Source organism: Scyliorhinus torazame, chromosome 8 (genome assembly GCF_047496885.1).
Source record: "Scyliorhinus torazame isolate Kashiwa2021f chromosome 8, sScyTor2.1, whole genome shotgun sequence".
In the NCBI taxonomy this organism is placed as follows: Eukaryota; Metazoa; Chordata; class Chondrichthyes; order Carcharhiniformes; family Scyliorhinidae; genus Scyliorhinus; species Scyliorhinus torazame.
In genome coordinates this window covers 142,223,386-142,249,870 of record NC_092714.1, presented here as the reverse complement: position 1 = coordinate 142,249,870, position 26,485 = coordinate 142,223,386, and the positions used below count along the sequence as shown (strand labels likewise).

Below are 26,485 nucleotides of genomic sequence, written 5' to 3'. Positions count from 1 at the left end.
CTACTTGCATAGTTGGAGTGAATTTGGGGTATACACGGACAAAGAGCTCTATCCCACAGATGGATTTGCACGGAAAAGGTTCTTCCGGATCGAACTTATATTGCAAAGGCCAGGCTCGTGGCAAGGGGATTTGAAGAAAATTTAGAAGATCAGGATTTAAGGGTGGATTCACCTACAGCAGGAAAAGTGATTTTAAAGATCTTCTTGGCTCTATTAGCAACAAAGGCATGAGAATGCAAATCTATAGATATAAAAGCTGCCTTTTTGCAGGGGCATCAGCTCCAGAGAGACATTTTTCTCCGTCCTCCTAAAGAAGCAGCTAACACAGAAGGGGTACTCTGGAAGTTGCACAAATGTGTATATGGATTAAATGATGCATCTAGAGTCTGGTATTTTTCAGTTAGGTCAGTTTTGTTAAAGTTAGGCTGTTGCCAGTTGAGAGCAGATCCTGCAATGTTTTACTGGCACTACAAAGGAAATCTTTCTGGCATTTTTATGATGCATGTCGATGATTTTTTGTGGGGTGGGACTAGTGATTTTGAAGCTATTGTAATCTCTGGTTTGAGGAAAGAATTCAGGGTTGGAAGTCAGGCTTCCGGTGCATTTAAATATATTGGACTGGAAATTGGACAGACTAAGTTAGGGGCAACTTTATGTCAGCAATCTTATTTGGAAAGCATCACACCAATAGCAATTAGTCGTGGCCGAGTTTCACAAAAAGACGCAATGGTTTCAAAGATAGAAAAAGAGCAACTGCAAAGTTTAATTGGGCAACTGAACTGGTTAGGTAGACAGACTAGACCGGACGTGAGTTTTGATGTCTTAGAGTTGAGTACAAAAATGAATGATCCCAAAGTGGAAGACATAATAAGAGCAAATTATGCGTTGGCCAAACTAAAAATGCAGGAGTGTGTTTTGAAGTTTCCGGTTTTAGGTGACCTTAAGCACTTGAAACTCATAGTTTATAGTGATGCGTCCTACGCAAATTTATGTGATGGGGGTTCAAGCGCAGGAGGTTTTATAATTTTCCTTTTGGGGAACAATGGTAAATGTCGCCCACTTGTGTGGGAAACAAAGAAAATAAGGAGAGTGGTAAAAAGCACTTTGGCTGCTGAGACGTTAAACCTTGTAGAGGCGGTGGATATGGATTTTATATAAGTATGATATTGACAGAAATTTTGGGATTAGGGAATTTGGGTAATATACCTATTGACTGTCACATTACAATAAATCCCTGTGGGAAAATGTGCACTCTACAAAAAGTGTCAATGAAAAGAGGTTACGGATAGACATTGCAAGTTTGAAGCAGATGTTGGACAGAGGGGAAATAACAAAAATTAAATGGGTTGACAGGAGCTATCAACTGTCAGGCTGTTTTACGAAAAGAGGGGCAAGTTCACAGAAACTTTTGGATATTGTTAATGAAGGGCGCTTGTTTTTCTGACTGTTTCTTTTTCTCGTCCAAACAAAAAAAGAAGGGGGGGGGGACATCATGTGTGTGTTTTTGAATTTCTTGAAATTTTATTTTCACCTAATTATTTTTTTTTCTCCAAGGAAGGGGAGACTGTTAAGTAATGGGTGAAGATACATTGCAATTAGTTGTCTCATTTATGTTAAGTATCCATTAATTGACACTGATATGTAAAGGGCGTCAGGTGGCCTCTGTCAGGTGGTGTGTTGTTAAGAGTTTTGGGCAGAGGCTGTGGAAGTGAAACAAATGGTGTTTGGTGAAAAGGAACAAGAACTTTAGACTCTTCATTTCACAGCAACTAAAACGTCTAACAACCAAAAGGGCCATCCTTTCCCCTTTAAGTATTTCCTCAACTCTTCTTCCCATATGGGACACTGCTCGGCTCTGTTGGTCGCTGCGACCTTGGGTTCCTGTGGGTTCATTGTTCCATTGCCTTTGCTGCCATTTCTACTGGTATCTCTTTTCTGTATCCTGAATTTGGGACAGGGGGGAATAGGGCGGCGATGCAAACAGCGGGTATGGCCTAAGCTATTTTCCGATTCACAAAACACCCGATAGTTTTATGCAACAAAATCTAACGAGATTACCTTATATCCCTGTTAGTATTCATGCAAATTACTACACACTTCCGAATCTTGGAGGTTTGATCAATACGGGTCTTACACTTGTGGTTTCTTTCACTTTTCCAGTTGGGTTTCTAATTCAATGTTTTGTGGGTTCTCTCGGAGTGACAAAATCACTTCTAGGTCGAGTCCCGTCAGAGGTCGCCAATTACTGTTGCCGATTTTGATGAGTGGAATACTATCCCACTAGCATCACTAATAACTGTTGCCAATTCTGCACTGGAGATGCCAATAATATTTCCCTTCTTAATATCGAGTAATATTGCTTTTCAGAGTCGCTAGGTATCAGATGATACCACCACAAGCTTTAACTGGATATTGATCAAAGACCCAACAACCAGTCAGCTAGTTCAAATCCAATAATGGTTTATCTGCACACAAGATTAACTCACACATGCAACATAAAAATAGTACAAGCTAAACGACACCTAACATTACAACAACCTGTACTTAACTTTGAGGCACCCGGCTTTAAAAGAGGAACAAGGCCTTTGTTCGGATCTGGAGTGGCTGGGTCTGGAGAAGTAACTTTGGTTCTGCTGGGCTCATCCGTCTGGTAGCGATCGTTGATCTTGAACTTGCTTCTGGTCGTGGTGCTGCAGTTGGCTTCAGGTATAGGCCGGGCCGAAGAGTGCCGGTGTGCAAGGGCCAAAAGAGATCGAACACATGGCAGTGTCTCTCTTTATCCTTTGGGGTTTTACGCTCTTTTGGGCGGTCCTTCGCTTTGGACCCAATAATTCGGCAGGCTTCGATCACTGCCTTCGATTTGAGCCAATAAAGGGGCGGGTGCCTTGATGGCTGGGCGTGTCCTGAGTGGTCATTGATCTTGGCTGTTTGGGCTTCCTGGTGAAGGGAGTGGAGCCAATGTGTCTGGAATTGTATCTGATACCTGAGTACCAGTCCTTTGTCCTGGGGAAATGGGTCATTAGAATGCAAAACGACTCGGGGTTTCGATACTGTCTGGTTCTCTGTTAGCAAATATACATTTAGGCTCTGGGTTTGCCTGAATCTTGTATTGGCCATATTTCCCTTGAGTCTTTGCAAGTATCGTTTACTTTGTAAGTGGCCATCTCAGATGGCTACAGTCCATCCTCTTGATCCTAACGCGAAGCGTGGTGGATCACAATACTGATTCTTCATCTGTTCTTTGGGGTGCCGGGTACCCTTGGTCAAGGACAGGTTCTATACTACTCTGTCCTATGTATTCGAGCATTTACCTAAGTTTTTAATACATCACACATTCATAAATTCTAAAGGGGCACTATAACATTTCATCATTACACAGTTAACTTATTTACACAAAAGGGGAACCTCTAACTGTCCTTACCTAAACTACACTTATGCTGCTAGCTAATAACCAAAAAAAGAACTTATATTACAGTACAAAAAAATTTAAACAATAGCAGCATCACATTCCTACTTAACTTATTGTCCGGATCAAGTTTAAGGTGGAAAGTCGTTCCTGGGGGCAGGGACAAGGTCGGGTCTGTGGACGTGCTGTCCTGGCTGGGGGAGGGTCAGGCTAGGTTGTCAATGGGCGGGGCGTAGTCGTCTGCTATTGCCAGGGAGACGACGGTGTGAGTGGCTGCATTGGGTTCCATAAACCTTAAGTTGGTTGATATGAAACCATCCTGACTTTCCATTAGGATACGTTAGTTTATATACCGAGGGGCTTACTTTATCTGAAATCGAGTAGAGTCCTGCAAATTTAGGGGAGAGGAATGAACTGGGGTTATAAAGGGAAACCATCACCTGCTGACTGACTGTATTCTCTACTGGGTGTACTCTTCTATCAAAGCAGGCCTTACTCTGCTTTTTCCTTGCGCCTAGTCGGACAGCTGCAACGAGCTGGGCTGCCTTAACATTTTCCATTACCTGGTGGACTGCTTTTTGGTGGGTGAGGGCGGTGACTGTGGGGCTGGCCAAATCAAGTCCTAATAAATATTCAGTTCCTTTCATGGGTCGTCGGGTCATAAGGGTGTGGGGGGTGAAACTTGTGGAACTTGATACCGTGTTCCTAATAAACATAAGTGCAAATGGGAGAACTGTGTCCCATGTAGTGTTGTGCTGTTGCACCATTTTCCTGATAGTCGCTTTTAGGGTTCTGTTCATACGTTCCACAATGCCGCTGAATTGTGGGTGATAGGCAATATGGAATTTTTGTTTTATCCCCAAAATCGTCAAAACGTTCTGCATCACTCTTCCTGTAAAATGCGAACCTTGGTCTGATTCAATGCTGCGTGGGAGTCCCCAGCGTGTAAATATTTGCTGTGTTAAAATCTTGGATATTCGTCTGTGAGATCTGGACTGCGTGTACTGGGGCACTCTCGGGGTTGCCAAAAGTGACCATGTCATGATCCTGCCTTTGCTTGGGTGTCTGCTTTTACGTTACCGGATGGGGACGAACGATGATGGCTTCTAACCTTTATTATGCTATATTTGTGGTCTTTAGCTGTTTCCAGAATGTGCTTCAGTAATGGCGCTGAGGGTAGGGGTTTACCATCGGCAGATATGAATCCTCTAGATTCCCACAGGGGCAGGAATTCCGTCAAACTGTTGTAGACAAACTGTCCGAATATATATCTGCGGGGGTTGGGAAAGAATCTGGGTGCTGCACTATGTATGTGATGGCTGCTATCTCGGCTGCCTGTGATCCTAAATGTCCTGGTAATTTCAGTGATATTTCCTCTAATGCGCGTCCCTGCGCGTGTTCCACATATATACCACATCCTGTAAACCTTTTTCCATTATGAACGGTGGAGGAGCCGTCTACGTAAATTTTTAAAGATTTATCCGTGGGCTGGGTTCTCTGCGGTCTGATGCCTGCTTTTGTGGGTAGCGATTTAGGAATAAAGGGTCCTGTGTTGTGCCTGGCTGCAATGATCTCACACTCGTGTGGGGTTCCTGCACACTGAAAATTATCTGCTAAAAATGTGTGTGACTTTGTCCTTTTTATTGTGATGTCCCTTCCTTGTAAGAGTAGGGTCCAGCGCGTTGCTCTAATCTGGCTAACTGAACCGTCCTTTAACCTACTATCTAACAGTAGTTGCATTGGGGTGTGCTCGGTTAAAATCGTTATGGGGATGAGGCCTGTGATGTATGCGAAGTACTGAACAGCCCAAAAAGCTGCGAGCAAGTGCCTTTCGCAGGCTGAAAATCCTTGCTCCACTGGGTCCAAAACTCGTGAGTCATAGGCTACGGGCCCTAAACGATCGTGCCTTTCTTGGAGTAGTACGGCCGATAGGGTTCGGTCGGTGGTCGCTACTTCTATGGCGTATGGGGAGTGTGGGTCTGATACCTGCAAAGCGGGGGCTGTACCTAGGGCGCATTTTAATGCATCAATGGCATCCGTATGCTGTGGAAGCCATTCCCAAGAGGCGTTCTTTTTTAGGAGCTCGGAAACTGGGGCTGCCTTGGTGGCAAAACCGTCTATATGGTTCCTGCAGTAACCAACCAGTCCTAAAAATGACCGGAGTGCAGTGACATTATGGAGCAAGGGCAATTTAACAATCGAATCAATCCGTTTTTGCTCTATCTCTCTTTTTCCATGCGTGATGATTGTGCCTAAATAAAATACCTTTTCTTTTGGATTTGGACCTTTTATGGGTTGACTTTACATCCAATTGAGTGTAGGAGACCTAATAGTTCGGAAAGAAGCAAAATGTGCTTTTCCTTGGTATCAGTTTGGAGGAGCAAATCGTCCACGTACTGAATGAGGCATTCGGGTCGGGAAAATTTGGATAATCCATTTGCTAATTGCTGGTGGAAAATGGAGGAGGAGTTGTGGAAACCTTGCAGAAGGCATGGCCACATATATTGCTATCCTTGGAACGTGAAGGCGAATTTATATTGGCAATTCTTTTCTAATGGAATGGACCAGAAGCCATTGCTAAAGTCCAGTACAGTAAAATACCTTGACTGCAGTCCCTGCTTTAGCATTGTCTCGGGACTCATGGCTGCTAATGGAGTTACTTTATTGAGTTCTCTGTAATTGATGGTCAGGCTCCATGAACCATCTGGTTTCCTTACGGGCCAAATTGGGGCATTGTTTGTTGAGGCTATGGGCCGAATTACACCTTAGCCCAGCAAACTTTGAATTACTTTTGCAATTTCTCCCTTGGCTTGCTGTGGGAAGCTGGATTGTTTCTGGGGCTTGGGATCGGGACCTGTAATGGCGACTGTTCCCGGAATTCTTCCACAGTCGTGCTTGTGCTGGGCGAAGGATGCTTTGTGTTTCCTTAGGACCTCTCTAATTGTCCTATCTGTACTAATGGCTGGCGGACCAAACCAATAGTCGCCTACTGAGCAGATTCTGTGCTTGTAGTCTCCTACTGTGAACGTGGCGAGGGCTCTTGCTGTTCTAGCCATTTTCCAAACACACTTATTCACGGGGTCAAAGGAAAGCTGTGTGAACTCATGAAGTCGATCCCTAAAATGTGTTCTGCTGTTCGGAGCAAATCTACTAAAACAACGGGGTGCTTGGCATTAACGTTTCCGATTTGGATATCTACGGGGGCCAGAATATATCCCTGCTGGATATGTCCTGTAAATTCCCAAAGAGTGATAGTGTCTGTAGTGGGCCATTTATCTCGGTGAAACATTGCGGAGGAGTTTAAAGTGGTGCGGGACCCTCCTGTGTCCCAAAGGAACTCTATGGGGTGTCCCCGGACTGTGCCTGTGACTACTGGTCTACCTGACTTGTCCCAGAGTGTGTCGCAGACCCAAGTTGGGGAGTCCGAACACCGTCAATCTGTGCTATTTATGGCCGAATTGTCTGGGCGGGCGGGCGCTAATACTATGTGTAGGCCTGGCATTGTTCCTATGTGGGGCGTTCACTTGCTGATTCCGTTGCTGGTTCGGGGGGCATTGCATTCGCGGGCGTAATGCCCCTTTTGTCCACAATTATAGCATCCTCGTGGTGCCTGTGCTCTGGGGTGCTGTCCGTCATGTCTACCTTTGTTTACCAATGCGGGGTCCTGATGTGTCTTTACAGGATTCATGTTTGCTTCTACTTTCTCCTGCTTTGCCTTTTTATGTAGGGATTGTTCCCAAGCTCTAGAAAGTCTCTTCAGAACCCACACTTCATTATGTGTGTATGAGGAGTCATAATTCGCACAGGCTTTTTGACCTGCTTTGTGGATTGGGAGACTAAAATACGGATCCATTTGGTTGTGTTTTCGACATTTAAGTGTGCGCGGACTAAATCTCCAAATACCGCTTTGAAATGGATCCAAAGGCGACCTGCATATGCAGTCGGATGCTCTCCTTTCTTTTGTCTGCAGCGGTTTAGACCTTCTATGGGATCTCCTCTGTTATAACCAATTGCACCTAAAATAGCTGCCTTCATCTCCTGGAGGGTTCCTCCTCCTACATTCTGTGGATCAGGTAGTGCTGAACTAACGGATGGGTCAAGGCTCATCACTATAAGTTTCACTTCTTCCGGTTCGTCCAGACCGTACATAACTGTCTGTTGTCTTACTCGCTCAAAGAAATGGTGTGGGTCTGCTATGGGTTGGAATGGTTCAATTTTGGCACAGGCATCTCTCAATTGTGTGATGGATAATGGGGTGGTGTACACAAAATCGTGTTCATCGTCAATCAGTGACTTGCGCTGCGTGGTGACTGGATTCATGGGGTTGTGTGCTGCCTGTGCAGTCGGTGGTGCGCAGTTTCATTGAGTTCCTGCCAATCGGGGCCATCTCCCTGGTCTATGTTTGGTCCAAAGATGTCTCTGAAATCATTTTGCACTGAGAGCAGTGACTGTAACCGTGAAATTTGCTGCCTGCATTTGGCGTGGTCTACTGAACTCTGCCTTTGTTCCCTTGTGGAACTGTGGAGTGCTCGTAAAGCTGCCTTTAAGTCTGTGCATTGCTTCTTTAACTGGTCTACCTGTTGTTCTGTCTCTTCTCTTACCAAGTGTATCTTGGTAGGCCTTATATTGTGTCTGAAAGCTGCTTTGGTGAACTAGACAAGATTGCTGTGCCCGTTTGACATCAGCCATCTCCTTGTCTTTTGCTGCTAGCTGCTCTCGGAGTTGCTCATTAACTTTTTCACACTTGCTAACGTTTCCCTCACTCTTCTCTTCTTTCTCTACAAGCTGTCTGCGGAACGTCCTCACAACCTCCTCTGTGCCTCGCAATTGTGCCAGACAGGACACGATTGCCATCAGCTTACGAACTTTCCCTAAATTCTTCTTGTGTATCTCGGTTAGGTTGTCCCACAAAGTTTGTCCTAAAGTAGCAGGGCCTGACTCTTCATTCGAACAAAACTCAGACCAATGTTAAGTAATGGGTTAAGAGACATTGCAATTAGTTGTCTCATTTATGTTAAGTATCCATTAATTGACACTGATATGTAAAGGGGCTTCAGGTGGCCTCTGTCAGGTGGTGTGTTGTTAAGAGTTTTGTGCAGAGGCTGTGGAAGTGAAATAAATGGGGCGGGATTCTCCACTCCCACGCCGAAGTGGCCGCGCCATCGTGAACGCCGTCGAGGTTCACGACGGCACGGAACGGCCCCGGTCTCGACCGATTCAGGCCCTGACAATGGGCCAGGATCGGGGCAGCGTCATCTACACGCACCAGGCCTTGTCGCCCGCGTAAAAGCGGCGCCGCATAGATGATGCGGCCGACGCCGCATAACGGCCGTCATTCGCGCATGCGCGGGTTGGCCGGCGCCAACCCGCGCATGCGTGGTTGTCGTCCTCTCTAAATCTGCCCTGCAAGAAGATGGGGGACGGATCTTGCGGGGCCACGGAAGGAAGGAGGTCCTCCTTCAGAGAGGACGGCCCGACGATCGGTGGGCACCGATCGCGGGCCAACCCACATTCCAGGTGAAGCCCGGTGCAGGGTACCCCCTCGCCCCCCCACAGGCCACCCCCCCCAGCGTTCACGCACCGCCCACAACTGCAGCGACCAGGTGTGGACGGCGCCGGGGGGAACCCGCCGTTTTGGCCTGGCCGCTCGGCCCATCCGGGCTTCAGAATAGTGGGGGTGCCGGAGAATCGCCATTTTGGGTGTCTCCGGCGATTCTCCGGCCTGCGGCCCGCGAAACTCGACTGGGCCGTTCCCGCCGCTTGGGAGAATCGCAGGAGGGTGTCGGACCGGGGTCCCTGGAAATTTTGGCGGCCCAGGCGATTCTCCCAACCAGCGTGGTAGTGGAGAATCGCGCCCATGGTGTTTGGTGAAAAGGAACAAGAACTTTAGACTCTTCATTTCACAGCAACTAAAACGTCTAACAATTGGTAGCAGAGGATGGTTGCTGTGCAAATGTGAAGGTTTGAAAGGTACAACTTTTCCTGATCGAACCAAGGAATGAGTGAGAAGGAAAAAAAAAGATACGTGGCTGAACCAAGGATAAAGATGGCTGGATATGACTATCCCCCCTTATTTTCTGAAAGGGAATCGTACGACCAATGGAGAAGCGCAGTAGTTATGTGGACTAAAGTAACTGCTTTGGGAAAGAGAAAACAAGTTATGGCATTGGCTCTTTCTCTACCATATGGCAGTAAAATCCGAAACAAAGTGCTTTCTGAGCTGGAATTGGAAGAATTAGACTCAGAAGAAGGTCTGGAGACTTTATTACATTATATGGATAAGATTTATAAGAAAGATGACTTGTTAAGTGTGTATGAAGCATGGTCGGATTTTGATAAGTTCTGGAAAATGGAGGATATCTCCATGGAAGACTATCTAATGGAATTTGGCAGACTATATAAAAGGCTGCAGAAACACAATCTGGAATTTCCACTGTCTGTGTTGGCCTTTAAATTACTTGACTGTGCTAGAGTGAGCAACATGGATAGGCTCCTAGTTTTGACAGGAGTTCAGTTTACTGATAAGGATATCTTATTCGAACAGATGACAAAAGCTTTACAAATGTTTCTGGGGAAACATTTGATTCCGGTGGCTCTGATGACCCAAATAGGTCAGCCTGCAATAAGGCAGAATATGGAAGATACACTAGTAGCAGGGTGGCGAAATCGTATGGCTACGAACAGGGCTCAAGACTATAGACGGAGACTGAGACAAGGAAATTATGAAGACAGAAACCCAGTTAGAACCTACAATAGGAAGATGAACCCCAGAAATGCACGGGGCATGATAAATCGATGTTTTCGATGTAACTCTCAATACCATTATGCTTTCAACTGTCCAACTCGTTATGATAGAGTGTTTGAAGCGACAGATGACACGGAAGAGTCAGAAGAGGAAAAATATAGTGACCAGAAAGAAGGCATTGTCCTATTGACAAGCAGTTTTACGTCGGTAATGAAGGTGTTGGTTGCAGAATCCTTCAACTGTGCTGTATTGGACAGTGGCTGCACATCTACTGTGTGTGGAATTGACTGGTTAAAATGTTACCTGGACTCTTTGAATGCTGAAAATCGTAAGAAGGTTAAGGAATTTGAATGTTCCACAAGTTTCAGGTTTGGGGATGATAATACTCTGAAGTCGCTGAAAAGAGTGGTGATCCCTTGCAATATTGCCGGAGTGAATCATTTCATTAGCACGGATGTTGTATCAAGTGAGATACCTTTGCTTCTGAGCAGACCATCGATGAAGAAAGCACACATGAAACTGGATATGGAACAGGATAAGGCAACAGTTTTAGGAAAGACTGTGGACTTACAATTTACACAGTCGGGACACTATTGTATTCCATTACTGACAAATAATTTTTCAAGTAGAGTGGTTAAGGATGTGTTAATGGCAGTTGAAAATGGGACTTTAGCTGATAAAAAGCTTGTGGTATTAAAACTGCATAGGCAATTTGCACATCCGTCTCCTCCGAGGCTGAAAAATGTATTAAAGGATGCAGGGGTAAGGGATGACGAAATACTAGACTGATAGAACAGGTTAATGACCGCTGTGAAGTTTGTAGGAAGTACAGAAGGACACCAGCACAACCGATAGTAACCCTACCTTTGGCCAGGGATTTTAACGGCATTGTGGCCATGGACCTTAAGATCTGGGATAAAGCAAATAATATATTTATTTTGCATTTTGTAGATTTAGCAACCAGATTTAGTCAATCAACGACTGTACGAAGTAAAGAAAAGAGAGTAAGTCTGGATCAAATCGTGGAAAAATGGATAGGGACAGGAATGGGTCCACTGGCAAAATTCCTTACAGACAATGGGGGAGAATTTGCTAATGATGAGTTTATGGATATGTGTGAAAACATGAATATCAGAGTTATGAATACGGCTGCAGAAAGCCCATTTAGTAATGGTGTCTGTGAAAGAAATCATGCTGTCATCGATGACATGCTTTGGAAAATTTTGGCAAATCGACCAAATTACAGGCTAAATTCAGCTTTAGCATGGGCAGTACATGCAAAGAATTCATTGCAGATGGTTGGGGGCTATAGTCCTTATCAATTAGTGTTTGGTAGAAATCCTAACATTCCGTCCATTTTGGATGACCAGCCTCCAGCTTGGGAGGGGACTACAATTAGCTCTGGATTTGCTGAACATTTAAATGCATTACATAGCAGTAGAAAAGCTTTTTTGGAAGCAGAAGTCTCTGAAAGAATTCGCAGAGCTTTAAGACATAACGTACGGCCATCAGATGCCGTTTTTCAGCAAGGAGACATGGTATACTATAAGAGAGACAATTCTAATGAATGGAAAGGCCCAGGGAAGATCATAGGCGTAGATGGCAAAACAATTATTTTGCAACATGGTAATCAAACTATTAGGGTCCATTCATCAAGGATAATGGGTACAGATTACAAATTTTCAAATTTAGACAGAGCAGACAGACATGACGAGGAACCAGAGTCATCTGGTACGCATGTGTTACAGAACTATGAGGACCAATTAACTGATATAGACAGGGTTTCTGTGGAGGAACACAACACTTCTGGTGAATTAAAACAGGCCATTTTTCCGAAAGGGCAACTGCCAAATGTTGGTACAAAAGTGACATACTTGCCTGAAGGGTCTAGTCAATGGAAGGATGCAACTGTTATTAGTAGAACAGGGAAGGCCACTGGAAAGTATAAACACTGGTTGAATGTACAGCATTCAGGAGAAGGAGTCAAGACAATGGATTGGGAAAACGAAGTTCAAAAATGGAGGGCACAGAAAAGCAGTGCCAGTTCAGATAGTACATCGGATAGTGAACAGGTCCGCAGGAAAAGGTCGAGAACTATTGAAAGGACATCCCACAGCAGAAGGGAAAGATCAAGCAGTAGCAGTACAGAACGAGATACCAGGCGGGAGAGGGGACGTAGTTTGTCAAGATCTCTCGGAACATGAGTAAGACTACGAATACTAATAGGAGTAGAAGCCCACATGCATGTGAGATTTTGGTGGCTTCAAATAAATTAGATGAAAAAGTTATTAAAGAAGCTAAACAGCAAGAATTGAAAATGAAAATGAAAAGTCGCTTATTGTCACGAGTAGGCTTCAATGAAGTTACTGTGAAAAGCCCCTAGTCGCCACATTCCGGTGCCTGTTCGGGGAGGCTGGTACCATGCTGCTGGCCTGCCTTGGTCTGCTTTAAAAGCCAGCGATTTAGCCCAGTGAGCTAAACCAGCCCCAAAAACTAAACACCAACGAGGATGGGATTTGAACCCACGCGTGCAAAGCACAATAGATTAGCAGTCCATTGCCTTAACCACTCGGCCACCTCGTCCTACTTGCATAGTTGGAGTGAATTTGGGGTATACACGGACAAAGAGCTCTATCCCACAGATGGATTTGCACGGAAAAGGTTCTTCCGGATCGAACTTATATTGCAAAGGCCAGGCTCGTGGCAAGGGGATTTGAAGAAAATTTAGAAGATCAGGATTTAAGGGTGGATTCACCTACAGCAGGAAAAGTGATTTTAAAGATCTTCTTGGCTCTATTAGCAACAAAGGCATGAGAATGCAAATCTATAGATATAAAAGCTGCCTTTTTGCAGGGGCATCAGCTCCAGAGAGACATTTTTCTCCGTCCTCCTAAAGAAGCAGCTAACACAGAAGGGGTACTCTGGAAGTTGCACAAATGTGTATATGGATTAAATGATGCATCTAGAGTCTGGTATTTTTCAGTTAGGTCAGTTTTGTTAAAGTTAGGCTGTTGCCAGTTGAGAGCAGATCCTGCAATGTTTTACTGGCACTACAAAGGAAATCTTTCTGGCATTTTTATGATGCATGTCGATGATTTTTTGTGGGGTGGGACTAGTGATTTTGAAGCTATTGTAATCTCTGGTTTGAGGAAAGAATTCAGGGTTGGAAGTCAGGCTTCCGGTGCATTTAAATATATTGGACTGGAAATTGGACAGACTAAGTTAGGGGCAACTTTATGTCAGCAATCTTATTTGGAAAGCATCACACCAATAGCAATTAGTCGTGGCCGAGTTTCACAAAAAGACGCAATGGTTTCAAAGATAGAAAAAGAGCAACTGCAAAGTTTAATTGGGCAACTGAACTGGTTAGGTAGACAGACTAGACCGGACGTGAGTTTTGATGTCTTAGAGTTGAGTACAAAAATGAATGATCCCAAAGTGGAAGACATAATAAGAGCAAATTATGCGTTGGCCAAACTAAAAATGCAGGAGTGTGTTTTGAAGTTTCCGGTTTTAGGTGACCTTAAGCACTTGAAACTCATAGTTTATAGTGATGCGTCCTACGCAAATTTATGTGATGGGGGTTCAAGCGCAGGAGGTTTTATAATTTTCCTTTTGGGGAACAATGGTAAATGTCGCCCACTTGTGTGGGAAACAAAGAAAATAAGGAGAGTGGTAAAAAGCACTTTGGCTGCTGAGACGTTAAACCTTGTAGAGGCGGTGGATATGGATTTTATATAAGTATGATATTGACAGAAATTTTGGGATTAGGGAATTTGGGTAATATACCTATTGACTGTCACATTACAATAAATCCCTGTGGGAAAATGTGCACTCTACAAAAAGTGTCAATGAAAAGAGGTTACGGATAGACATTGCAAGTTTGAAGCAGATGTTGGACAGAGGGGAAATAACAAAAATTAAATGGGTTGACAGGAGCTATCAACTGTCAGGCTGTTTTACGAAAAGAGGGGCAAGTTCACAGAAACTTTTGGATATTGTTAATGAAGGGCGCTTGTTTTTCTGACTGTTTCTTTTTCTCGTCCAAACAAAAAAAGAAGGGGGGGGGGACATCATGTGTGTGTTTTTGAATTTCTTGAAATTTTATTTTCACCTAATTATTTTTTTTTCTCCAAGGAAGGGGAGACTGTTAAGTAATGGGTGAAGATACATTGCAATTAGTTGTCTCATTTATGTTAAGTATCCATTAATTGACACTGATATGTAAAGGGCGTCAGGTGGCCTCTGTCAGGTGGTGTGTTGTTAAGAGTTTTGGGCAGAGGCTGTGGAAGTGAAACAAATGGTGTTTGGTGAAAAGGAACAAGAACTTTAGACTCTTCATTTCACAGCAACTAAAACGTCTAACAACCAAAAGGGCCATCCTTTCCCCTTTAAGTATTTCCTCAACTCTTCTTCCCATATGGGACACTGCTCGGCTCTGTTGGTCGCTGCGACCTTGGGTTCCTGTGGGTTCATTGTTCCATTGCCTTTGCTGCCATTTCTACTGGTATCTCTTTTCTGTATCCTGAATTTGGGACAGGGGGGAATAGGGCGGCGATGCAAACAGCGGGTATGGCCTAAGCTATTTTCCGATTCACAAAACACCCGATAGTTTTATGCAACAAAATCTAACGAGATTACCTTATATCCCTGTTAGTATTCATGCAAATTACTACACACTTCCGAATCTTGGAGGTTTGATCAATACGGGTCTTACACTTGTGGTTTCTTTCACTTTTCCAGTTGGGTTTCTAATTCAATGTTTTGTGGGTTCTCTCGGAGTGACAAAATCACTTCTAGGTCGAGTCCCGTCAGAGGTCGCCAATTACTGTTGCCGATTTTGATGAGTGGAATACTATCCCACTAGCATCACTAATAACTGTTGCCAATTCTGCACTGGAGATGCCAATAATATTTCCCTTCTTAATATCGAGTAATATTGCTTTTCAGAGTCGCCAGGTATCAGATGATACCACCACAAGCTTTAACTGGATATTGATCAAAGACCCAACAACCAGTCAGCTAGTTCAAATCCAATAATGGTTTATCTGCACACAAGATTAACTCACACATGCAACATAAAAATAGTACAAGCTAAACGACACCTAACATTACAACAACCTGTACTTAACTTTGAGGCACCCGGCTTTAAAAGAGGAACAAGGCCTTTGTTCGGATCTGGAGTGGCTGGGTCTGGAGAAGTAACTTTGGTTCTGCTGGGCTCATCCGTCTGGTAGCGATCGTTGATCTTGAACTTGCTTCTGGTCGTGGTGCTGCAGTTGGCTTCAGGTATAGGCCGGGCCGAAGAGTGCCGGTGTGCAAGGGCCAAAAGAGATCGAACACATGGCAGTGTCTCTCTTTATCCTTTGGGGTTTTACGCTCTTTTGGGCGGTCCTTCGCTTTGGACCCAATAATTCGGCAGGCTTCGATCACTGCCTTCGATTTGAGCCAATAAAGGGGCGGGTGCCTTGATGGCTGGGCGTGTCCTGAGTGGTCATTGACCTTGGCTGTTTTGGGCTTCCTGGGTGAAGGGAGTGGCGCCAATGTGTCTGGAATTGTATCTGATACCTGAGTACCAGTCCTTTGTCCTGGGAAAATGGGTTATTAGAATGCAAATTGGCTAGGGGTTTCGATACTGTCTCGTTCTCTGTTAGCAAATACACATTTAGGCTCTGGGTTTGCCTGAATCCTGTATTGGCCTTATTTCCCTTGAGTCTTTGCAAGTATCCATGTTTACTTTGTAAATGGCCATCCCAGATGGCTACAGCACCAGGCATTACAAATTAATTAGGTAAAGGCAAATGTGTTTAAAGATCTGTTTAATGATTATATATGCCTTGGGAAATTGAAATGTATGTTTCTGCCAGCTGGAAGTAGAGTGAGCAACTACTTGCTCTGTGAGGCACAATGAGCATGTACATTTTTGGAATATTGCTGTTTTGTTCCTTTTCTCATTTAAAACCTCTCAGTTAAATTATCAAAAGGGAAGCAGCCCAGTAATAAGAACAGGATGGAATCAGATTAGCACACAAAAATTATATCATCACTTCTGCTGGCATGATCCACACTACAAAACATCTGATGCTGAAAGGTTTCCATGCTGTCAATCGTATGGTTCTATTATTTCTAAGAACAGGAATTCTGTCTTGAAAATAAATTAAGACATAGAGTACAATGGCTTACAATAGGCCATCTCTGAACAGAAATGACAACATCAGATCATGCTGGAGATGTTTTATCAATTGTTCTTCTCAAGGATAGACATCAGAATTAGTTTTTGAAAATATTTTTATTGGAGTTTTGGCATTTCATATCATACATTACACAAGAGAAAATCAAGACATGTATCTAAAAGAATTTACAGCAACTGTAGTTTTAGCTATTTTACACAGGATGTATCCTCTTGATACGTGGAGCTTGTCGTATAGAGTGTTTTGGCTATAATCATTAGGTAATCGAGCAAAGGTAATTTACAAGAAAAACGCTGCTGAGTGCTTGCTGGGCCAGACCATGGCCCACGGTATGCCCACTTGGTCGTGTGGGGCCAGTAGCTGGCTGTGAGGGAGCTTTTATATAGTTACAGGGGTGGGATGTCCCTGTCTGGGAACCCCCAGTGGTTGGCCGTTGATGCACGATCAATTGCACAAAGACTAAAGTTGGATACAACTGTGGCTTTATTACAGTCAGATGTGTGGCCTCCTGCTGCAGCTGGCGAAATGGCAGGGCACTGGAGGTCATACATATTTATACAGTTCTCCGTGGGCGGAGCCAGCTGGCAGGAGCTACCGGTGAACCTGTAGTGCAGGTTCTACCTTACATCTCCTATTACAGTGGTTCACCACATTCACCCCCTGTTGAAAATGAGTCCGGCGGGGGTGATGTGAAACTATATACAATTAGTGCAATTATGTACAGTGGTAGGGAAAGAAAAGTCCATGTTGACGGTCCGGAGTCCATCAAAGGTTCAGCCGGTCCAGTGCTTTGGTGCTTCGTTGGGAGCGGCTTAACGGTGGCGGCGAAGTCGGTGCTGGCGGTGGTGGAGGTGGCGGTGCTGATGCTGGCCAGTCATCGGGGAACTCCGGGAGCGTGCCGAAGTCCTCTTTGTCCTCTTGTTCGGAAAAGGGGAGGGGAGAGGGGTGGTCTGGTGGGGTCAATATTGGCGGCACGGTGGGAGGTGGGGGGGGGGCGCAATGGTGGGGGAGGGGGGTGTTGGGGTGGAACCTGACGGTGCCAGGTCCCTGAGTGAGACAGTATCTTGGCGGCTGTCGGGGAACTCAACGTAGGCATATTGAGGGTTGGCGTGGAGCAGGTGAACCCTGTCTACCAAGGGGTCCGCCTTGTGGAGTCGGACGTACCTACGGAGAAGGATCGGTCCTGGAGCAGCGAGCCAAGTCGGGAGCGACACCCCGGATGTGGACTTCCTGGTGGAGGTAAAAACACGTTCATGGGGTGTGTTATTAGTGACGTTGCACAATAGTGACCGAATGGAGTGCAGAGCGTCAGGGAGGACCTCCTGCCAGCGAGAGGCTGGGAGGATCCTGGACCGTAGGGCCAGCTGGACAGCCCTCCAAACCGTCCCATTCTCCCGTTCTATTTGCCCGTTTCCCCGGGGGCTGCAGCTGGTCGTCCTGCTGGAGGCTATACCCCTGCTGAACAGGAACTGACGCAGCTCACCGCTCATGAATGAGGATCCCCTGTCACTGTGGATGTAGGCGGGGAAACCGAACAGGGCGAAGATGGTGCTGAGGGCCTTAATGACGGTGGCAGACGTCATATCGGGGCATGGGATGGCGAAGGGGAATCTGGAGTACTCATCGACCACACTGAGAATGTACGTGTTACGGTCGGTGGAGGAGAGGGGCCCTTTGAAATCCACGCTGAGGCATTCAAAGGGGCGGGAAGCCTTCACCAGGCGCGCACGGTCCGGCCGGTAGAAGTGCGGCTTGAACTCCGCACAGAACTGGCAGTCCCTGGTGACTGTCCTTACTTCCTCGACGGAGTAGGGCAGATTCCGAGCTTTGACCAGATGGTACAATCGAGTGACCCCCGGGTGACAAAGGCTGTCGTGTAGGGCCCGGAGTTGGTCCACTTGTGCGCTGGCACATGTACCTCGGGAGAGGGCGTCTGGGGGCTCGTTGAGTTTACCGGGCGATACAAGATCTCGTAATTATAGGTGGAGAGCTCGATTCTCCACCGCAAGATTTTATCATTTTTGATCTTGCCTCACTGTGTGTTATTGAACATGAAGGCTACCAACCGTTGGTCCGTAAGGAGAGTGAATCTCTTACCGGCCAGGTAATGCCTCCAATGCCGCACAGCTTCAACGATAGCCTAGGCCCCCTTTTCGACGGATGAGTGTCGAATTTCAGAGGCATGAAGAGTGCGGGAAAAGAATGCCACGGGTCTGCCTGCCTGGTTTAGGGTGGCGGTAAGGGTGACGTCTGAAGCGTCGCTTTCTACTTGGAAAGGCAGTGACTCGTCCACTGCGCGCATCCCGGCCTTGGCGATGTCTGCTCTGATGCGGGTGAAAGCATGTTGTGCATCGGCCGCAAGGGGGAATTGGGTGGACTGAATGAGTGGGCGGGCCTTGTCCGCATAGTTTGGGACCCACTGGGCGTAGTAGGAAAAGAACCCCAGGCAGCGTTTGAGGGCCTTGGGGCAGTGGGGGAGGGGATGTTCCATGAGGGGGCGCATGCGCTCGGGGTCGGGCCCGAAAAGTCCGTTTTGGACTACATAGCCGAGAATGGCTAACCGGGTCGTGCTGAACACACACTTCTCTTTGTTGTAGGTCATGTTGAGAAGAGTGGCAGTGCGGAGGAATTTATCGAGGTTGGCATCGTGGTCCTGCTGGTCATGGCCGCAGATGGTGACATTATCAAAGTACAGAAAGGTGGCCCGCAAACAGTACTGGTCGACCATTCGGTCCATCTCTCTTTGGAAGACCGAGACCCCATTTGTGACACCAAAAGGGACCCAAAGGAAGTGGTAGAGGCGACAGTCCGCCTCGAAGGCAGTGTATGGCCGATCCGACTTCCGGATGGGGAGCTGGTGGTAGGCGGATTTCAGGTCAATTGTTGAGAAGACCCAGTACTGTGCAATCTGATTGACCATATCAGATATGCGTGGAAGGGGGTACGCGTCGAGCTGCGTGTACCGATTGATGGTCTGGCTGTAGTCCACAACCATCCTGTGTTTCTCCCCAGTTTTAACCACTACCACTTGGGCTCTCCAGGGGCTGTTGCTGGCTTCGATAATACCCTCCTGAAGCAGCTGCTGGACTTCGGACCTGATGAAGGTCTTGTCCTGGGTGCTGTACCGTATGCTCCTAGTGGCAACGGGCTTGCAATCCACAGTTAGATTGGCAAAAAGGGAGGGGGGATCGACCTTGAGGGTCGCGAGGCCGCAAACGGTAAGGGGGGGGGGGTAAGGGCCCGCCAAATTTGAGGGTGAGGCTCTGGAGGTTGCACTGGAAGTCCAGGCCCAACAGGAGTGCAGCGCAGAGATTAGGAAGAACATAGAGGCGGAAGTTACTAAATTCTACGCCCTGGACCGTGAGGGCGACTGTACAAAAACCTTGGATCGGGAAGGAGTGGGATCCGGAGGCTAGGGAGATCCTTTGATTGGCATGGTGGACCGCGAGGGAGCAGCGCCTTACCGTATCTGGGTTAACGAAGCTTTCGGTGCTCCTGGAGCCCAGCAGGCATGAGGTCGCGTGGCCGTTGATTTTAACCGTCATCGGTGCGGTGGCCAGATTGGTCCAGCGTCATCGAAGCGAGCTACAGGTAGCCATTGGATGCTTCGGGTGGCGTGCGTGCGTGGTTCCGATGTCGGGATGTCTGGAGACCCTGTGGGAGTCAAGATGGCGGTGCCCATGGTGCGTACATTGCGGGGTCGGGAAAAGATTGCGGCGCCCATGGGGCACACGTGGCCGAAGGGGAACAAGATGGCGGCGCCCATTGTTCGCACATGACCTGGGAGGAGAAGATGGCGGCTCCCATTGTGCGTCTGGCGTGGGTGAGGGGGCGATAGCGGGCGCGATCGCAGCGACTGCACGGGCCTGGCACACAGCCGCGAAGTGGAGGTCATACTGCAGGCTTTACAAACGGCAGTGTGGGCCGGGCAGTGTTGGCGGGGGTGCTTCTGCTGACCACAGAAGTAGCAGCGGGGACCCCCGGGGTGCGCGGATCGGCGTGCGACGCAGGCGTATTGCGAAGGCAGGGCCCCGGCTGAGGAGGTCGGCGGCGGGGTCAGGAGGGGTAGGAAGGGGTAGAAGGGTGGGCAGCGCGACGGGAGAGGTACGATTGGACGTTACGGGATGCGACCGCCATGGAGAGGGTCAAGGTTTTCGTCTCCGCCAGTTCGAGCGTGGCCCCTTCCAGCAATCGTTCTCGGATGCGGCCCGACGCAATCCCTGTCACAAAGGCATCGCGCATGAGGAGATTCGCGTGTTCGGCGGCCGTGACGGCCTGACAGTCACAGTCCCAGACGAGTGGAATTAGGGCCCGCCAGAAGTCTTTGATGGACTCACCAGGTATTGCGAGCGGGTGGCAAGTACATGCCTGGCGAAGAGCGTGTTCGTCTTCTGCGCGTAGTGTTGTTTGAGGAGTTCCATTGCTTTTGTGTAATTCGTGGCGCCTTGGATTAACGGGAACACGCTGGAGCTCAGTCTGGAGTACAGGACGTTTATCTTCTGAGCCTCCATTGGCGCGGGGTCCGCCGTGTTGATGTAAGCCTCAAAACATGCTAGCTAGTGAGTAAAGTCTTTCCTGGCGTCGGGCGAGTGAGGATCCAGCTGCAGGCGATCGGGCTTAATTCGGATATCCATTCTGTGGAAAATCTGACTGTAATAAATTGACGCACGATCAATTGCACAAAGACTAAAGTTGGGTACAACTGTGGCTGTATTACAGTCAGATGTGAGGCCTCCTGCTGCAGCTGGCGAAATGGCAGGGCACTGGAAGTCATGCATATTTACACAGTTCTCCCTGGGCGGAGCCAGCCGGCAGGAGCTACCGGCGAACCTGTAGTGCAGGTCCTACCTTACATCTCCAATTACAGTGGTTCACCACAGCCGTTATGGTTGTGCGGCTTTCCCCCCGCCTGGTTGCCCCCTGACTTTCCTTAAGGAAGTCTGGAGTGATTCTCCTACCGGCAAGGAGCTTGCAGGGCCTCTGAGTGCTTCTCGCAGCTCTGGCTGTGGATACGGGGCCCTGCACTTCCAGCCGGGAGTCCGCGCATGCGCATGGCAGCGGGCTGTGGCGGCCGCCCCGTGCGACATGGCGGGCACGCACCGCGGACCGTGATGGAAGAAGTAGGTACCTCCGAGATCACGCGCACCCGCAGATCGGTGCCGCCCGATCGCTAGACTGAGTCCGCAGCCACCACCCGAGGTTTCCAATGGCCGATAGGTGGTTAGAACCACGCCGTTGGGAGCTCGGCCAGTTACCCTTGGTAAATCGCGGGAGGGTGCCTCTGTCAATGACACCCTACCTGCGGCGAGTAGACCACGCGCGTGATTCTCCGGGGACTGGAGAATCGCCTCTGCAGCGCCGGCCATGATTCCCGCGCGAACGCCCATTCTCCGCCCCCGTGCCGAACGCGCTTTCGGCAAGGAGGCACGGAGAATCCAGCCCAGTGTTTTTCAAACTGCTTTGCCCGGGACCCATTTTTACCAACCAGCCAACCTTCAGGACTCATACCAGCCAACCTTCATGGCCCACGCCAACTGATCTTCGTAATCCATTCTGGCCGACCTTCACAACCCACCATTTTCGCTTAACTTTAATGCGACAGATGAGACTGCTTGGTCCTCATAATCTCACTAGCTTTGACATTCAATGTTACATTTCTGCTAAGGGCTTCAGCTGACTTCAGCCCAGGGCACGTGCTGTCAGCGTGCGGGGCTCGTGACCTGCTCGCTGCTACTGCTTCTGGAGTGAAGACTCCGTCGATTTTTTAAAAGAATCTGCTCCTGGTCCGCTGACGTCAGAAGGTGGTCTGCCTCGCTGGGCTCTGGGCCTGTGCACTGCTGAGGGGGCACACATGCACGGGGCAGCTGGCATTCTGAAAGCCGGTCGTGGGCGGAATCTGTAAAAGCCTGTCAGGGCCGTTGAGCACTTTGTCCAGCAATTGGGAACTTCGCGACTGATGGCCCTGCAATCGTCCAGATTTGAAAACGTACCTCCATTGACCCTGTCAATGGGCTTTTCTGCATCCAGGGAGATGATCACCTCCGGTGTTCTCTCCCCGGATGGGGTCATACAATCCATACAGCTCAGAAGGAGGTAATTCGGCCCATCGAATCTACACAAACTCTGTGAATGAGCACGCTACCCATATTCACCCCGCCCTATCCCCGTAACCCCAGAACCTAACCCGCACACATCCCTGGACACAAAGGGGCAATTTATCATGGCCAATACACCTAACCCGGACATCGCTGGACTGTGGGAACATCCGGAGGAAGCCCACGCAGACATGGGCAGAACTTACAAGCTCCACACAGACAATGACTCAAGGCCGGAATTGAACACAGGTCCCTGGTGCTGTGAGGCAGCAGAACTAACCACTGCGCCACTATGCCGCCCTGTGATCATGGCCACATTCAATAGGCAAATGATGTTCGCTGTTCATTTTCTGCCTTTGACAAAGCCTGTCTGATCTTCGGACTACCTTTGCAATGCAGCTCTCCAGCTGCCTCCCCACAGCTTTCACCAGGATCTTGGCATCAGTGTTAAGGAGATCTCCCCGTTCTGGTTACAGGTTACATATCCATCGGTGGCTTGTGATATTCACTCACAGAACGCCTTGTTGGTGAGGAGGGCTGTGTCCAGCCTCCATGCGGGCGCTGGGCTCAGCCAGTTTCCAACCTCACATCCACATAATGTGGAGCATGGTCAGAGGTTAATATTGCAGAGTATTCCGCTCCTACTATCCCTGGAACCATCTATTTTCTCACTATGAAGAAGTCGATTCTAGTGTAGACCCTGTGGTCCTGGAAGAAGAACTCCTTCTCCCTTGGTGGATGAACCTCCATAGGTCCACTGCCCCCATCTGGTCTATAATGTTGTTTAGTTCACTCGCCATGTTTGACTGTCTCTGGATTTTGGTGCTGGATCTGTCTGTCCGTGGGTCCTGTAACCATTAAATTCCTCCCCATAATGAGTCGGTGGGAGTCTCCCCGCTGTTACCAGACTCCTAAATGACCCTCTTATGGACCGACCTCATTAACACTACAGCCCTGTATGCTTCATCCGATGCTGGTGCTTATGTAGTTACATTGTATACCTTGTGTTGCCCTATTATGTATTTTCTTTTCTTCCCTTTTCTTCCCATGTACTTAATGATCTGTTGAGCTGCTCGCAGAAAAGTACGTTTCACTGTACCTCGGAACACGTGACAATAAACAAAAATCCAATCCAATGTCGGGGATTTCTTCCATGGTTTTCTTCATAAAGTCAGCGTCGTCCCAGTTGGGAGCATACACATTTACAAGCACCACTGGTGCCCCTTCCAGGACACCGCTAACCGTGACATACCATCCCCCTGGGTCCGTAACTGTTTTTGTCGGCGTGAATGCCGTCCTCTTATTGAGCAATATGGCCACCTCCCTAACACTCGTCCCGTAACACGATTCGTATGTCTGACCTACCCAGCTTTTTCTTACCCGCAGTCGGTCCATTTCCCTCAGGTGCTTCTCTTGGAAGATTACATCGGCCCTCAGGCTTTTTAGGGTGGCAAAGATTCTGGATTTTTTCACCGGCCGTTGAGTCCCCTGACATTCTAGGTGACTATCCTGATGGGGCTCCCCCCCCCCCCCCCCCCACACACTTCTGCAGGGTCAGCCATACCCATCGTGTGGAGCCATACTCATTGCACTCCAGGGTTTCCCTTTGTTGAGGGCCATCCAAGATGGCCGTCGCTGCCATACTTTCATGTGGCTGTGCCCCTGCACTTTGTTTGGGGAACATCGAAGATAGCAGGTTTTGATGCCTTTGTATCGCCATGTGCGTCCTGTTGTAACCAGCGTTCTGCCCTTCTTCCCCCTCCGCCCATCTATTCCCCAAAGCTCCCCCCCCGTGTCTTTCTACCCCACTTGTCCGTCCCCATGCTCCTGTGGTCTCCGCCCCCCCCCCCTCCTCCCCCCATCCTCTCCCCACGTTTCCTCCCATCCCTCCTGCCTGGAGTTTTACACTCCCCCACCCTTCTGCCAGGCACTCCCTCCCTGTCAGGATCTGTGACACCTCCCTCCCTTCCCATACTTCCCTGTGCTAGCCTGTTCGCTAGTGTAGTGCCCGGGGGGCTGGGAGCGTTCTTTGCCTCCCCTGCCCATTGTGATTCCCCTCCTTCCTGTTTTTTTCACTTTTCTGCCTTCCTCCCTTCCTTCCAGGGACTTACATTCATTTGAAAGCGAGGCAACTTTATCCTGCGCAATTGTTTATTTGAGTCCGTTCTCACTGTTGCTGTTGCTTCTCCAATCCATGTTTGCGCACAAACCCATTCGCCTCGCCTGGCATGGTAAAATAATGTTCCTTCCCCTGGAAGGTTACCCACACCTTGGCTGGTTACAACATCCCGAACCGTACCTTACTTTTGTATAGGGCTGCCTTGACTGCGTTAAATTCAGCCCAGCGTTTGACCAGGTCTGCCCCAATGTCCTGATACATGCGGGTAATGTGCCCTTCCCACCTGTAAGACAGCGTGTGCCTTGCCCAGTTCAGGATCAGTTCTCAATCTTGGAATTGATGGAGCTTAGCGATGACAACCCGTGGTTGTTCCCCTGTTTTTAGCCTTGGCTGGAGCAACCTCTGGGCTCTGTCTATTTCTGAAGCTTGGGGAATTTTCCCCACCTCCCACCTTCCTGACCAGCTTGCCCAGCATCTGAGCCAAATACTCCGTGGGGTTTCTGCCCTCAATGCCTTCCAGAAGACCCACGATGCAGAGCTTCTGGTGTGATAGAAATTGCCTTTTCTAGTCAGCTACAAGGAGAGTAAGGGGAGATGATAGAGGTAAAAGGGTTAAATGAGAACTCATTAAGAATAATTAACTGTAATCATATTAAGCATTACGTGAGTGCAACAATAGCTGGGAATCCACTAAGGGTTAATTCAGATCATACACTTTAATTTCTGTAATTTCTTAGGTTTCACATTAGCAAGTTGCTTGAGGCTACAAGGTCAGTGACGTCAACTAGCTAAAAGGCTCCCTTGTTGTACAGTACAAATAGTCTTGTTTCTATGGTAACAGCCAGTCTAGGGTGATAATGCTTTAACAAAAACTGTGTTTCTCTAATTAATATTAGATGCAGGTGTGGATAATTTGGAAAATTGGCAAGCGATGGAATGGGAAATTTGCACCAATATATTTAAATACATGTATCTCTTAAATTGATGGACAGACATTTTGGCCGAATTGATTAAATTATAAATTAGTTAAAGTCAATCAGAAGTAAAAAGAAGGCTAGACCTTAAGATAATTATCTCCTTAAGAATCACTTACAGGGATGGAAAAACTCATCCCGGGATCACCCCATCTATATTTCTGAAACCTATTTCTTTTGCAGCTTGCTTTTGTTAATCGCCATCTTTCTTTTGTTTAAATTACTTAGTTATTTTATCCTGTGTATTATGATCTGAAGAATTACTACGATCTGTAATTGAATGAAAACTCAACTACTGTATTCGCTAACGACAATCAATCTGACTAGCTTGCTGGAGGGCTAGTTGGAACTTTCTAAATTTTGTATTGAAAATAAGTTTACTAGTGGCACAGCTGACAAATAAAGTACAAGTGGACTTTGCCAAAAAAGTCCACTTTTCGATCCAAAAAGAGATCCATCGGGTGGAATGGCCGGTCCCTTGGCCCTCTACCTTTTCCCCCGAGAGTTCCCTAGTATGCCACCAACCTCGCTACCACCATTTCCAATGAGGTGATTTGGTTCGCCCTGGTCGGTAGCCACCTTTTCCAGCTCCCGCACTGTCGCTTCCTGCACCTCCAGCCGCCACTCTGTTTCTCCAACACCTCTTTGAAAGAGGCTAGGGCATCTGCAGCTGCCACCTTCATCATTGCCATCATCTCCTTTTTGATCCCGTCCCTGTGTTTGAGCTCCTGTATTAGGAGCTCCATCCATTGACTTATTGGTAGGTAGTCCAGTGTGGGTGTCAGTGACCCGGCTCGTCCAGCTATGTCTGGCTGAACCTCGCTCTGCGTGCCCATCGCATTACTTTTTCTCTCCTCGCCCTTCCTTAGTTTGCGTCCTTTTGGCGCCTTGGTTGGTTTGGGGGCATCTTCTTTGTGTCCCTGATGTTTGTGAAGGAGGAGGGTTGCTGGCTTAG

General features: G+C 47.7%; 1 non-coding gene across 1 annotated transcript; it reads right to left on the bottom strand.

Annotated features, from left to right (window-relative positions):
* Positions 1 to 12,652: 12,652 nt before the first annotated feature.
* Positions 12,653 to 12,734, bottom strand: trnas-gcu (transfer RNA serine (anticodon GCU)). The gene has a single exon. It is a non-coding gene; the product is annotated as a tRNA-Ser (tRNA).
* Positions 12,735 to 26,485: the final 13,751 nt, after the last annotated feature.